The sequence below is a fragment of the Pavona decussata genome, unplaced genomic scaffold (assembly GCF_977016875.1).
Source record: "Pavona decussata unplaced genomic scaffold, jaPavDecu1.1 SCAFFOLD_272, whole genome shotgun sequence".
NCBI lineage: Eukaryota > Metazoa > Cnidaria > Anthozoa > Scleractinia > Agariciidae > Pavona > Pavona decussata.
Window position 1 is genome coordinate 965,001 of NW_028145674.1, and position 13,451 is coordinate 978,451.

A 13,451-nucleotide genomic window follows, 5' to 3' on the forward strand; every position below is an offset into this window, starting at 1 on the left:
CTTCATACATTGACAGCATGAACTGTATTTATTAATGCTGCTTATTCCTAGAATACGTGCAGTGATTTCTTTGGAGGTCAAAACTTCGTCTACTGTGGGAAGTGAGTCTTTGAAAGGTTCAGCTTCTTCTATTGTGCATTCACTTGCTTGTTTGGGTGTGTTGAGGTATCTCTAATCTGCATTTTTTTTTTAGTCTCAGTTTATTGAAGAAGTAGGTGGATCCCTGGTTCAGTTTGTCTGTGTGATTAGCCCAGAGTATTATCTTGATGTATCTGGATGGATCTGCAATGAAGCCCTCTTGCTTCTTTAGCTCTGATCCTTGTACCAGGATTTTCTTTGTTCCACCCAAGTAAGCGAGGTATCCCTTTACTTGAACAAGCTGCTCTGGTGCAACATTTGCCAGCGAATGGATTGATGTGATGTCTTCTTGGGTTTGGTATTTAAAGTCAGCAGTTGTTGCTGTAATTGTTGTGTTCTTGTTGATAACTACATCTTTTCTTCCATATTTTGTACTGAGACTGTACCTTTTTATTTTTACCGGTGATTTCTGGTTTTGCATGGCCTCCAGGGTTTCTTTTTTTTTAACTGCGAAGCATACACCTCTATAAATGTCACTTTCTGTCTGGAGATTGCAGTCGAAGTAGCTGATTTTACCAGACTTTTTAATGGGTGACACTGAGTGAAGGTAACAGTTTAATTCTGCTGCATCTGGGAAGAAGAAAGAATAAGCCTTATTTATAAACTTTGTGTGTTAGGAGTTAACAAAAGGCCAAGTGTTACTGACGGAGGATAACATGATATATATGTTATTGAAAACAAAGTGTTCTAAGCAGTACCACAAGAAATATTGGGAGAACACTGAGGAGAATATGCATGCTGTAACATTCAACAAAGAGTGTTTTATGCACCCCTATCAAGGTACATGACTGTTGAATTTTCATAAATAAAGCTTAAGAAGTGAATAAAGAGGTAAAACAGGTGAAAATAGATGTCAGCGTAAAGGGATTGGTTTTGTCGATGTAAGTGGAAAGTTGATGAGCTTACCAGTGTTATCCTTTGCTGATTTGGCCATTGTAGTAATTCTATAAAAGGGAACAAAGCATAAATGTTATTTTTCAATGCCACTGAAGTTTATTCATAAAAGCGAATCGACAGTGCAAATCGTCCGTGCGACACAGCTGTAAAGACATCTTTTCGCGTCGTAGTAGCGATGCAAAAACTTATGAGGCTTTGACAAATACTTCCGACGAATGCTTCAAACAATATCATACTTGAAACAAGGAAGATGAACTTACCTGCAGAAATAGAGGAACAGAGGAGTCGACAACTCGGTCAGTTTAAGTTGTTTGTTTAGCCGACCGGAAGCATTTTAATTACTTCAAGCATTGATATAATGACTATTACCGTACGAGGAACAGCGAACCAATGAAATGGAAGTGATTAGGTTGGCAGCAATTGAAAGATTGCCGACGCAAAGGGGTACATTATCAATGGCATCATCTTACTGTGTGCGTACATTTTTGTTCACTCTTAGCCGGCACTTGAGAGTGCAACTCGCCAACATTTTGCTTTATTGTTATTGTTGTAATGCGAAAGAAACAGCGTTTCACCTGCGTTACATTTTTCTTTGACGAATTTAAAGTATAAGTCGAGCAGGCTAAGATCGGAAATGGGGTAAGGTTATCGGAAATCGCGTATTTATGTAATCTTGATCAAAGTTGGCCGCCACTTAAGAGTGCAATCAACTCGCCAACATTTTGCTTTCGTGTGATTGTTGTGATGCGAAGAAAACAGTGTGACAGCTGGGTGACATTTTTTGCGTTCAGATTTGTATTTTGTACAGGACAAGCAGCAGCACCTTAATTAATTAAAAAAGGAATATCAATCCAGAGAAGATCTACGTGATGTATATGTTTTTATTATCATAAATCATAGCCTGCATAGCAGTCATTTCTGTTTCCTTCAAGCCAAGTGGGGCAAGCGCGTGCTTCCCCCGCTTAGCTTGAAGGAAACGGAAACGACTGCTACGCAGGCTACATGAATCATGAAACTGTAAAATGGTTTTGAGGGTCATTGACTTCTATAAATATATGGTGGCTCCTAAAGGAGCCTTTTTTTGTTTGTTGAATTGATGACTGGTCAATCAATAACCCCATGAAGAACAACCACTCCTTTCAGTATACCCCTCCAACAAATTGCAGTAGCTGCCTTGGTTACTGCAAAAAATATAATAATAATAAATAAATAATAATAATGATGATAATAGTAATAATACAAAAATCATGAAGCTGAACCAGAAGCAAAGTAAAATTTCATATTAAAATAACAAATAATATTATATGAAGAAGAAACTCTCCTTCAGTTTCTCCTCTGGAAAATACATGGGTGGGTAGAGAAGTTTTTGGTTTGTTATAATAGGCTGAACTGTAAGGAACAGACCTGCTCAAATTGGCAGAGGTGCCGCACTAATTTTGTTTTTTTTGAAAGAGTGCATTCCATATGGCCCATCTGAACTGGAAGGTCTTTGGTCTCAGAATTCGAGTAGGAGCCATTCTTCCAGGGTGTCTAGATTGCTGGTAGAACTGGACAGAGTGAACTTCTCTCCCAACATTTTCATTCTGAAATGAAAACATATATTTATTTTCTTGTTAGATATCCTTGTTGTTGATACCACACCCCATTTATGGAGCACACACTCCTTCGCATTACAAAGAAATAAATGAACATGTTAATTAAAAAGGCACATCAATCTTGTATACAGAGTGGACAGTAAAATGAAGTTGTTTAACACTCAAGATGAAATTCAACAGCAATGACTGCTTTGAAGTTAAATAAATTGTAACAAGCCAACCTACCCAATCCAAAACAGCAAGATATACCCTCATGTCATATGTCTTGTCGCCAAAGTGAATTCTCTTTGGGGCATAGATCAAGACCACCACATTAAAGGACTCAATGTAAAACGTGTCTCGGCACTGTAGTAAATGATGGGAAAAGTATACAGATCAAATCAATATAATTGACGAAAGGTTTAAACACTTGATGCACCCCACCCTTAAACACTCACACCCCTTATTTTCTTATTACACATCCATACATGTACATAATTCTAAAATCAGCATAACTCAAGTCCACGGGGACTAAAGTTTTGTGCTATTCTATTTGGATTCTAACCAGGAGATAATCATCTGGATTCTTGTAGATTGTTGTCTTGGTGATGGCCAGTTTGTAAGCCTCCACTGCCTTGGGGTTGGTCAAGGGCTTTTTGGAGCAAACATAGCCAGGCTGTTTGCACCTGGAGTCCTGGTGGCACAACTCATGCTTTAGCTGTAGTAAATGAAACACAGATATGATATATGCCATGAGATTAGTGACTGCCTGACACACATCTTATGTCTATGTGAATCCATAGGGAAGTAAATGTTTATAATGTTATACATAGTGCTAATTTGCAAATCGGAAAAGAAATTGTTCAATCCACCATCACCTGATAATGGTCCACAATATTTAGCAGGTACTTTTGAAATCCAGCTGCAGTCCCATCATTGTTCTTCATGGCATAGTAGAAATGGGTTTTTGTTGCTTTTGCTGTTATGTGAAACATAAGACATACATAAGACATACACTTACAGTACCTTTCTGTACATTTATCATTTCATACTAGTCAATCTCATGCTGTGCAATGTTTTACCTTTGTCAGATAGTTCTGTAAACCATTTTATCCCTTGGTCACGTCGTGTTCCACTGCAAATTTTTTTCATGTCTCTTGCCACTCCTTTCGTACCTACGACAGCAAGCATTAGGTGGAGGATGATATCTAAAGGTTCTAAATGCAATCAATGTGTTATGGGGAGGGGAAGCATGTGTTTCAGTCTTGCTATAAGCTAGAAAGGCCAAGAACTACATGCATATGTTTACTTTATATAAACATCAATAAAAATTATACACTTACCATGCCATGTATCAAAGGAGTTCCTTATTCCTTTTCCCTGGAACCAATTTTTGAGAGCCATGACACAGTCATGGGCAATCTCTCTAACTCTATGCCCTGTTTGAAAATTGTTAAAAGTATATAATTAAATCTTGATTATGTCCTTGTTCTTTTCTAATATGATACTAACTAATATAAATAAGTTGTAGTCAAGTCACAAAACTACCGACCTTGATTTTCTGTGAGGTTGGTGATCAACTCCTTGGTCGTGGGTACCTCTCTGCTTGGGGCACTACGTTCGTTTGCACGGCTCCAGTTGCAGACACCAATAATTTTCTTGTTGCTGTAGAAACCAATAAACAATACCAATACTTACAGTTGTAACATAATATTAATTATAATAATTATTGTTACAGAAGACAAATACCAGTCAATAGTGAGGGGAAATGGTAAGGGGGTCAACTGAAAAGCAAAGTAGAAGTAAAGATTGAGTACCACTGTTTCTAAAAACACACTGATGCAGCCTTCATAGCATTACCTCCTAGAAATAGCTGACACAGTGGAGTGCATGGCTGATCTGCTAGAGTCATGCCGGGCATCAGTGATGATACACTGAAAAGAGGAAGAAAACATTACATAAATTCATGTTATGCCTTACCAATCAGGGTTCTCAATAGAATTTTGAACAGCAGTTGCTATTGGCAATATCAACTTAGGTTACTTACATCACTATTCAGTGCATAGTTGTGCGTTCCCTGAAACTCACTTCTGGCATCTGCCATGGCTTTCTGGGCGATTTCCAGGACCGTAGACAAAAGCCACCGTCAAAGCCACCGTCATTGTAAACTAGGACAAAATGGATGTAGATACATAAATTTTGAAGACCGGTGTATATTATTGGGTAGCCTGTCCCAAGCATTCAGACAGTGGAGAAAGGGCGCAAACAGGGGAAAGAGAGCGAAAAAAAAAATAGCAGGGAGTCTAAAAGAGAATCAATGTGCATGTCAATTAGTTTTATTAGTTTTGCTTTTACTTGAAGCTGACTTTTGTTTATGTAGGGCTTTGCTTCACTTTGTCGCAAGGGAAGGTAAAAGGTAAGTAAGCCTTATTTTCAGAATTGTATTTTATATTCTGGAATACTGTACTGTATATAATGATAAACAACAATGAGAATTTATCTTACGTACAGCCTACAGATGTAAGGAAAACAGCCTAGAAATGTGCTAGCAATCTGCTGCGTGCAATGGCAAGCTAAGCTATTGAGTAATTGAAAAAAATTCCTGGCAATCCCTATTTATACATTGGTGACTTTATCTTTACCAGCCTTATGCAAAAACCTGCAAGCAGCTATTATAATTCAGCGGCTGATATAAAACTACAAGTATCAAGTAATTTGTACACATGTGTATGATGCAAGACTACCTGTGTCCCAATTGCCGCTGTTTGTCTTTTCAAACAACATCAACCAATCTAGGTAAAAAAAATCTGATAGAAATTTTACATGATCAACTGTGTGTAAAGTCATCGAAAACGACTCACTTGTATCAATTGACCTGTCCATGACTGAGCCAATGCCAGCAGCTTCACCAAAGCTGTGGTACTGGGTCTCAGTCAGACCAGTGCTGGTAAATGCATGGACCATCCTACAGGAAGAAATGAAATTTACAACTTTAGAACCTACCTCAATAATAATGCCTATAGTTGCCTTGAAAAGTCAACAACAATAGAGTGACTCATAGAGAAAACAGAGCTTGTGAAATATATTACAGAGGCTGTAAGACTTCTAGCAAAATACTATAAATATCGTTTGATATTGCCCTTGCTCTTTTGCTGTTGACTGACATCTGAGGAGGATTTTTTGTGCACTTATCAGCATTAGAGGGAAAATACAAATGGCTTACCTCACATTTGCAATATACTTGGCAGGGTGACCAAGAATTCCAGAACTCAGCCAGACGACCGAGTCTTTACAGGGACAAGGGACCATCATACGACAGACGTGGCCTTGCTGAGAAAACGTCATCTCGGACCATACGTACTCTCCTCCGCAAAATTCGCACTCAGGGTTGCCACTGAAGTATTTGGTCAAAGCTTTCAGCGATTCACCAGTGCAAATACACTGGGGGTCATCTACAGTACCATCAACATAAATCTGCCTTCTCTGAGGTCGCGGCTGCTCTGGCACTGTTGACGGTTGCACAGGTTGCACAGGTTCAGGAGAGACCGATGTGGTTGATGCAACAGAAGACGACCTTGCACTGATGACTGAAGGCTGAACCAAGTCAAAACAGTGAAGCAGATGCTCCAGGAGATCAGCATTTTGCGTTGATGAGGTTTTTTGATTGATTCCGAGCAGCCATTTTGCCTGATTCAGTCGATCTTTCAAATATTCCAAACGGTCTTTCTCCCCCCTCTTCACTTCCACCGTCCAGCTGAAGTGGTGGTTTGGGTCCTCTGGATCTCTTTTCGCGTTTGACAATTTGTTTCGTTAGGTTTTCCTCTTCTTCTCAGGTGGAGAAACCGTAAGCATACCGACCGGCGAAGAAAAAAAGCGATTAGAACGAGCGCGGTGGAATGAAACTGAACCAAAACAAACCGTGGCTGATCATGAACTGGCCGCCAAAATCCCTGCGCAACATTTGAAACACGCATAAATTTCATGAGAAACTGCTAGTCTATTGTTAAAGAAACTGCCGGCTCAAAAGACGGCAAGAACATCCCTTCTAGTGGCTGGTGGGTATGACGGCAACGTGACATTGCTAGCGGAAATGGCGCCGTATTTGAATTCTACCAGCCCAGACCGCGTTTTCGGCCGGAAAAAAGGCGAAATATTGCCTTTTTTGTATATATTCAATTCAAAACATAACATTTATTGTTTTTTAAGGTTATTTTTCACCGATTTCTCGTGGTATAGATCAGAACAACTCGTGCTGCAAAGTTGTCGTTGTTCTTCGCATTGGCCACCATTTTGATTTTCTTCTGAATTTGAAATTAGGGGGAGGAGTCAATGCCCTTTTATAGCGAACCTTCGTGTTTAAATGTTAATTATTTTTATAGATTGTATATAAACAATGTAGATTTTTTATACAATGAGTCAAGCTGCGGCTTTGTCCCGCAGTGAATAGAGAAAGTGAAAAACCGCTCTGGTTCAAATTGCAGAATATCCTGCCACTCGAACAACATTCTACGTAGCCGGCTAACTAATTAATATGTATTTCTAGTTCCTTAAACGATGTAGTTTTTTATGCAATGAGTCAAGCTGCGCCTTTCTCCCGCATTTGTGTCTGCAGAGATTTTTAGAATAGCCATAAAACAGCAGTGAACAGTAAAGAAAAAGCAAACATTGTCCAATGAAAAACCGCCGCTTTGGCTTAAACTGCAGAATAGACAGAATACCCTGCCACTCGAACAGTCTATGTAGTCGGCTAACTCATTTTAACAACCTTTGCCGTGTTGCGGAGTTAGAACAGCTTACACTTCTGATGCTGATTGACATTGTCCGACTTTTAAATAAATTCAATTTCCAATAATTAGTTTCAATGTTAAAGTTGTGGTTTTTGTAGTAACTCATCACAGGAGCCGACAACGATTGTTCTTTAGGAGGGGCATTTGACAGACAAATCCGACGATTAGGTAGGGCATTTGAACACCATTTTGGCCCGAGGGGGCGGGAATTTGAACGATCCAATCTTCAAAAGTTCAAATGCCCGGGATTTGCCCGGGGGGTGGATGTTGAAGTTTCGAGTTGATCGGCACATTTGTGACCTGGAAAGCGAAAACGGACACTAACGTTATACCGTTTAACGGAAAAATCCGTTTATAGCCGTTTAACGTCCATTTAAACGGATCGCACAAGCATTTAAACGCTTTTCTTATCCGTTTACTAAACTCTCGCATCCGTTTAACGATTTTGGTAAAACGTTTTAATGCCTTTCTAAACCATTTAAAAAAAAGGGCATCCGTTTAACGTTTTGGACAAACCGTTTGTTATCCGTTTAACGTTTTAGACAAACCGTTTGTTATCCGTTTAACGTTTTGGATAAAACGTTTGTTATCCGTTTAACGTTTTGGACAAAATTGAACACAATCAAATTCAATCCGATTAGATTTTGTTCGGAATCCAACTCTTGCCGCCTGAAAATAAGTAAACAGTGGCATAGGGGTAATCATAATGAACCTTGAGTGTTGGACTGACTAAATTTATTGTGAGTTACCGGACACAATCGAACTATTGGTGTTTGTTTGGGTTCTATTAGCTACGCAGCAAAGGAGGAAACTTTTCGTCTATAGTTTGTGACAGTTCTTCTTTCACCTGCAAGTTATCGGTCGTATCTAGCAGACAAAAAAAACGAAACAAAATTCAATCTCTCAACAAAACTCAATCGAACGCCAATCGTTCGATCGGCTATTTTGCTGTGGGTTCGATTATCGAACCAATTGTCGAACACAATCGAATTCAATCCGATTAGATTTTGTTTGGAATCCAACTCTTGACGCCTGAAAATAAGTAAACATTGGCGTAGGAGTAATCATAATAAACCTTGAGTGTTGGACTGACTAAATTTATTGTGAGTTCGATTATGTTCGATTACCGGACCCAATCAAACGATTGGTGTTTGTTTGGGTTCTATTAGCTGCGCAGCAAAGGAGGAAACTTTTCATCTATAGCTTCTGACAGTACTTCTTTCACCTGCAAGTTATCGGTGAAAACAAAACATGTCCAAAACTTATTGATTGGATTGAACTCTTAAGGATGCACACGCAATTATTCCATCGTGTGCTGTGTCGTCACCATAATTTCAAATCTGACTTTCTAATTCGTTTGCAACTAACTTTTTAGCAAACGTTTTCTCAACTCGTTCGTTTGTATCGAAACCAATTTTCTTTGTTTTTATTCTAATCGCAGAGACCTGAACAACATTTGCCAAATTCAGGTGAAGCAAGTGATCCTTTCGCAGAGTTTCTATCAGAACAACGCAAAAGGGAAGCCGAGTTGTCGTGGAATCGAGTGGGTAAGAAACCAAAAGCTGCTGATCAAAGCATTGCAACGCGAACCGAAGAAGTGACCGAAGATGTAGCATACTGGAAGAAGCAGTTGGGCGAAAAGAATGCTGAATGTGCTACCCTGCAAAACCAGGTCGCGAAACTCCAGCGTACCAGTGTTTCTGTAGTTGAAGCACTAAATAGAAATCAAGAACACTTCAGCAAGGTAAGCAGAATTACGATTGTCAAATTGGACTGGTTTAAAAACACTTACAGTCCAACTACTATTAATTTGGCCGCCTTAAAAAGTTAAAAGAAATCACATCAAGAGAAGGGATTAAAATTATCATTTTCATTCCAAGTTGGTAGCCAATCTCACAACTTTGTTGTCGGGTACGAAAACTAGTAACTTTTTCTGAATGGCCCCCATTGTATTAGTCGCACTTTAAGATTACGAAAACCTGAAAGCAGTCTGTAAACGTGTTGGCATTTAGTCGGTTATTTTCTATTTAAAACATAGTCCCAATTTTCCTCTAGTATAAAAACTCCTCTAGTATAACGGCCGTTTAAAAAGTATTGAGCAGATATTTTCTTGCATAATTTTCATAGATGATTGAGAAATTAGAGGACACCATATCTGCAGTGGAGCACAACCTGTCAGGACGTCTAAAGAGGATTGAGGAACGCCTGGATTTGTTTGACAAAACGGTAAGTTCAAGGTCTTTTCTGAGGCGAACTTGATATCACGGGAGAAATAGATGTTTGGCAAGCTGGCAATGTGAGAAATCTAAACAAAAAATAGAGTCTGATTGTAGACAAATAGTTCACTTCAAGATTTCGGATTCATTGTTGATTAAGGATCAAAATTGTTTTGGTTTTACCTGAGAGCTGCAAGTTGCGTATTTCTAAAATAGTTTTTAAGGCACGCAGGCTACCAAGACGGGGACAGAACGCGACGTCAAAAATTATTTCGCTTGAAGACTGAATCTGTCTTGCCCTTCATGTAGATTTCGCGATTTCATGGATCGTCTTGTGTTAGTTGGTACTTTCTCAGTCGAGTCGTGCCGTCAAAACAGGTTTCACAGTGAGCCTTCTTGTCCAAGGTTGATAGAGTGCTGCCTAGATTGACGAGTGACGTTTTTAATTTCCAGTTCCATGAGAACGATGATCTTCGAACCATTGATCCTGCTGCCTTGGCTAGTCTAACAGACGATTTCGGGGACTTCGTTCCACTGCCTCCGTCGACTCCTTTGTCGCCGTCCATACCTGAAACCGTAACAGCGCAGTCCACGACGGCCGTAACAATGCCCAGTACACCTGTAACAGTACCCCCCTAGATGTCTGCAATGGTCGAAATCCCCCAAGAACAGCAGTCTTTGGAAACTGCAATTGACGACGAAGTTGTTGTTCGTGCGTTACCCCTCGGAAGTTCTTGGCAGTGAAAGATGTGCTACAAAAAGAACATGAGCGACACAAATGCGCACTAAAGCTATTACCGTATTTCTTCTCTTCAACGGAACTGGGTAACAGCAACACCGACGGAACCCACAACAAACTCCCTTTAGATAGCAAAAGGCTTAATTCGTTAAAGGTGCTCGTTTTTAGTCGCTTTCCTTTGGAATCTGCAGTGGAAAAGGAAAAGACCTGGAAGTGCATCAAAGGAAAGATTAATGCTAAATGTCGACTCAACAAACACATTCAAAAGCAAGCTGGCGAAAATAGGGAAAGCTAAGACACAATTTTATTGTATTAGGTTTAAGGTTTTATATGACAGCGGTCGCTAAATATCTGTTGAAAAGTGTATCTTTTTCTAGTAACTTGTAACAGCTGATTAAATTTGTTTATATCAGACTTCTTTCAGCGTGCTGGGTGTGTCTTTACTGGAACAAAAGGGTATTATTTTCTGAAGAAATTCTGCATCAGAGGTATCGTGCATCGGCGGGCAAGTGGCCTGGTTAGCAAGCGTTTCCAGTGAGCGAGCGAAAATCTAGTTTCCGGTTTCTGGCCGCGCGAGAAATAGTCGACTCCCGATAATTCGAACCTTCAAGGTAAATTGAAAAAGGTTCGAGTTATCGGGAGTTCGAGTTTATCGAGGGTAAAATTATATAGAAAATGACCTGAAAGGTAAGGAAAATTGCTTCAAGTTAGCGCGAGGTTCGACTTATAGCGAGGTCTAGCGAGGGTTCGAGTTATCACCGAGTCGACTGTAGGTTTTCGCTTGCTAGAAACGCTTGCTACGAAGGCTAGCGGGAAAGATTTTTTATCATCTGGGTCTGTTTAAATGTCGGGCTAAAGTCGAACACGAGATGGATGATTCAAATGGTACTAAGGAAAAATCAAATGAAAGTCGGACGAAAGCTTTATTAAATTCAGACTTGACTTGGGTTAGATTCGACAAGCTTTCGGATTTATTCAGCGCTTTTCATTAAGTTGTAGTCTTGTTCAAAGTTCAAACGATGACGTTTCTTTCATTTGTCGCACATGAGTCCGCTTAAAATACGACCAATGCTCGGCGTAATGTGGAAATTTTCTAATCCTTCAAAATCAGAGTGTTTTGCACGCGATTAAGAAATTGTTGATGTCGGTGACTAAAAGACGGACGTGATCTCTCGTCCGTGAAGTCGCATGTTTTCAATATTATACAAATTCAAGGCATCACGTCATTTGTGATTATTTATAGCTATAATAATTTGGCTTTTTATCTACTCCGCTGCTAGCTTGTCCGGAATGAAATGACAAAACTAAATGAGATACTTTAGATTTCCATTTAAAAGATTCCAGTATTTACGTATTATAGTGAAATGTATTTTCAGTATTTGACAACAGTCGATCAAAGTTATTTGTTTACGTTCGTTTCCTTGTGAACTTTTGAAACTGTTTACTTACCGTTTAACGTTTTGAGCTCTCCGTTTATGATCGTTTAACGACTTTCTTTAACCGTTTAACGTTGTCAGCTTTCCGTGTAAAAAATTCTGCAACCGTTTAACATTTATGGCATTCCGTTTTTGGACTTTGCCCAACCGTTTAACGCTTTTATTTATCCGTTTAAACGGAACTGGAACCCGTTTAAACGCTTGTGGTAACCGTTTACTATCCGTTTAACATCGTTTGCAATCCGTTTTTTTTTTGCCCGTTAAGCGGAAAACCGTTAATGTCCGTTTTCGCTTTCCAGGTCACATTTGTTCTCAGTAGTCTGAGTGCTTTGCCTTTAATAAAACCTCTTTTAACACCCAGAGGATGGCTCAAGGTAAAATGTGTATACTGAAAGGTTTCAGTAGGCTTGTAATGATACGGATGTCAAGGATCGATTCATTTCTGAAACGGTCTCCTTTAAAAATTATTGTGTCGCTGAATCGTAATACTATCAAGATCAGTTACAGTTGCATGAATAACACTAAACAAATTATCGACAGACACAACAAGCGTATTTTGAATTCATCCAAACACACTGATATGATGAAACCGCAGATAACGTTATTGACAGCAAATCATGCAATTGCCGGCAAAAGAACACACGCCCACTTAACTTAACGGAAACTGTCTCCAATCATCAGTTATCTACCAAGCAACCGTCACACGCAAAGACAACAACACTTCTGAAACATACATCGGACTCACAGAAAACGATTTCAAGACAAGATACAGAAACCACTCTGCATCATTCCGTCAAGCAAAACACAGGAACTCCATTGAACTCAGTAAACACATTTGGTCTCTTAAAGACAGCGACATTGACCACTCTATCTCATGGCGTATCATTTCATCTAGCTCACCTTACAACAGCTCAAGTCAAAGATGTAATCTCTGCCTCAAACAGAAATTTTTAATCATCTGTCGACCGAATCGGTCATCACTGAACAAACGAAACAAACTAGCATCTTCTTGCCGCCACAGAAAGAAAGCGTTATTACGTAACAACTAAACATTGCAACATTTAAATTTTAAATTTTAAATTTTCTGCAACGGTAATTATGTAAATTTTTTTGGTATATAAATGATGGTTATATATATTCTTGTCATTGAAATCCCCTGAAGAGTGAGAGATCATGAAACAGGCTTGTCGGGATGAAAGTGTAGTTTTTTTCTTTATTTTTTTTAATTTTTCCATATTACAGTGCTCGATACATAAAAGTAGAGCGTAGTATATAGAAAATAAAGAAAAAATCTACACTTTCAAACTGTCGGTACCAACTGACGAGGTCTATTGACGAAACTAGTTTTGTAGTCCCGAATGTAAAAGTTTGTGGAAAGTAAATGCAAATGAGGTTCTCCTTATCACTATGAAGTTGCATTACGAACTTGAATTATAAATTGTGATCACTAACTTTGTCACATAGAGTTTTGCATATAGTCGACTCGAATGTTAAATCGTAAAAATGTTTGTTAGATTACAAACTGCAATGTTGCAACGTAAACTCTTATCTAACACTGTGAACTCGAATGTTAAAATGTTAACTTGAATTTTGGCGTTGATACAACGCCATAAAATACAGTGAATGGCTATAAGATATGATATGCAATTTTCCAAACCTCGAGA

General features: G+C 39.0%; 1 long non-coding RNA gene and 2 pseudogenes across 2 annotated transcripts; 1 reads left to right on the plus strand and 2 right to left on the minus strand.

The window, feature by feature from the left end:
* LOC146455610 (uncharacterized) overlaps positions 1-9,344 on the minus strand; it is a 9,419-nt pseudogene extending 75 nt beyond the window's left edge.
* LOC146455611 (uncharacterized) lies at positions 2,444-7,351 on the minus strand (annotated as a pseudogene). Its single transcript, XR_014858974.1, has 11 exons — positions 5,833-7,351; positions 5,471-5,574; positions 4,657-4,777; positions 4,470-4,543; positions 4,162-4,274; positions 3,953-4,048; positions 3,692-3,784; positions 3,488-3,588; positions 3,175-3,327; positions 2,856-2,975; positions 2,444-2,618 (listed from the first exon to the last, which is right to left on the minus strand). The product of XR_014858974.1 is annotated as an uncharacterized LOC146455611 (transcript).
* Positions 8,377-10,449, plus strand: LOC146455612 (uncharacterized). The gene is made up of 3 exons (XR_014858978.1): positions 8,377-9,140; positions 9,524-9,622; positions 10,066-10,449. It is a non-coding gene; the product is annotated as an uncharacterized LOC146455612 (long non-coding RNA).
* Positions 10,450-13,451: the final 3,002 nt, after the last annotated feature.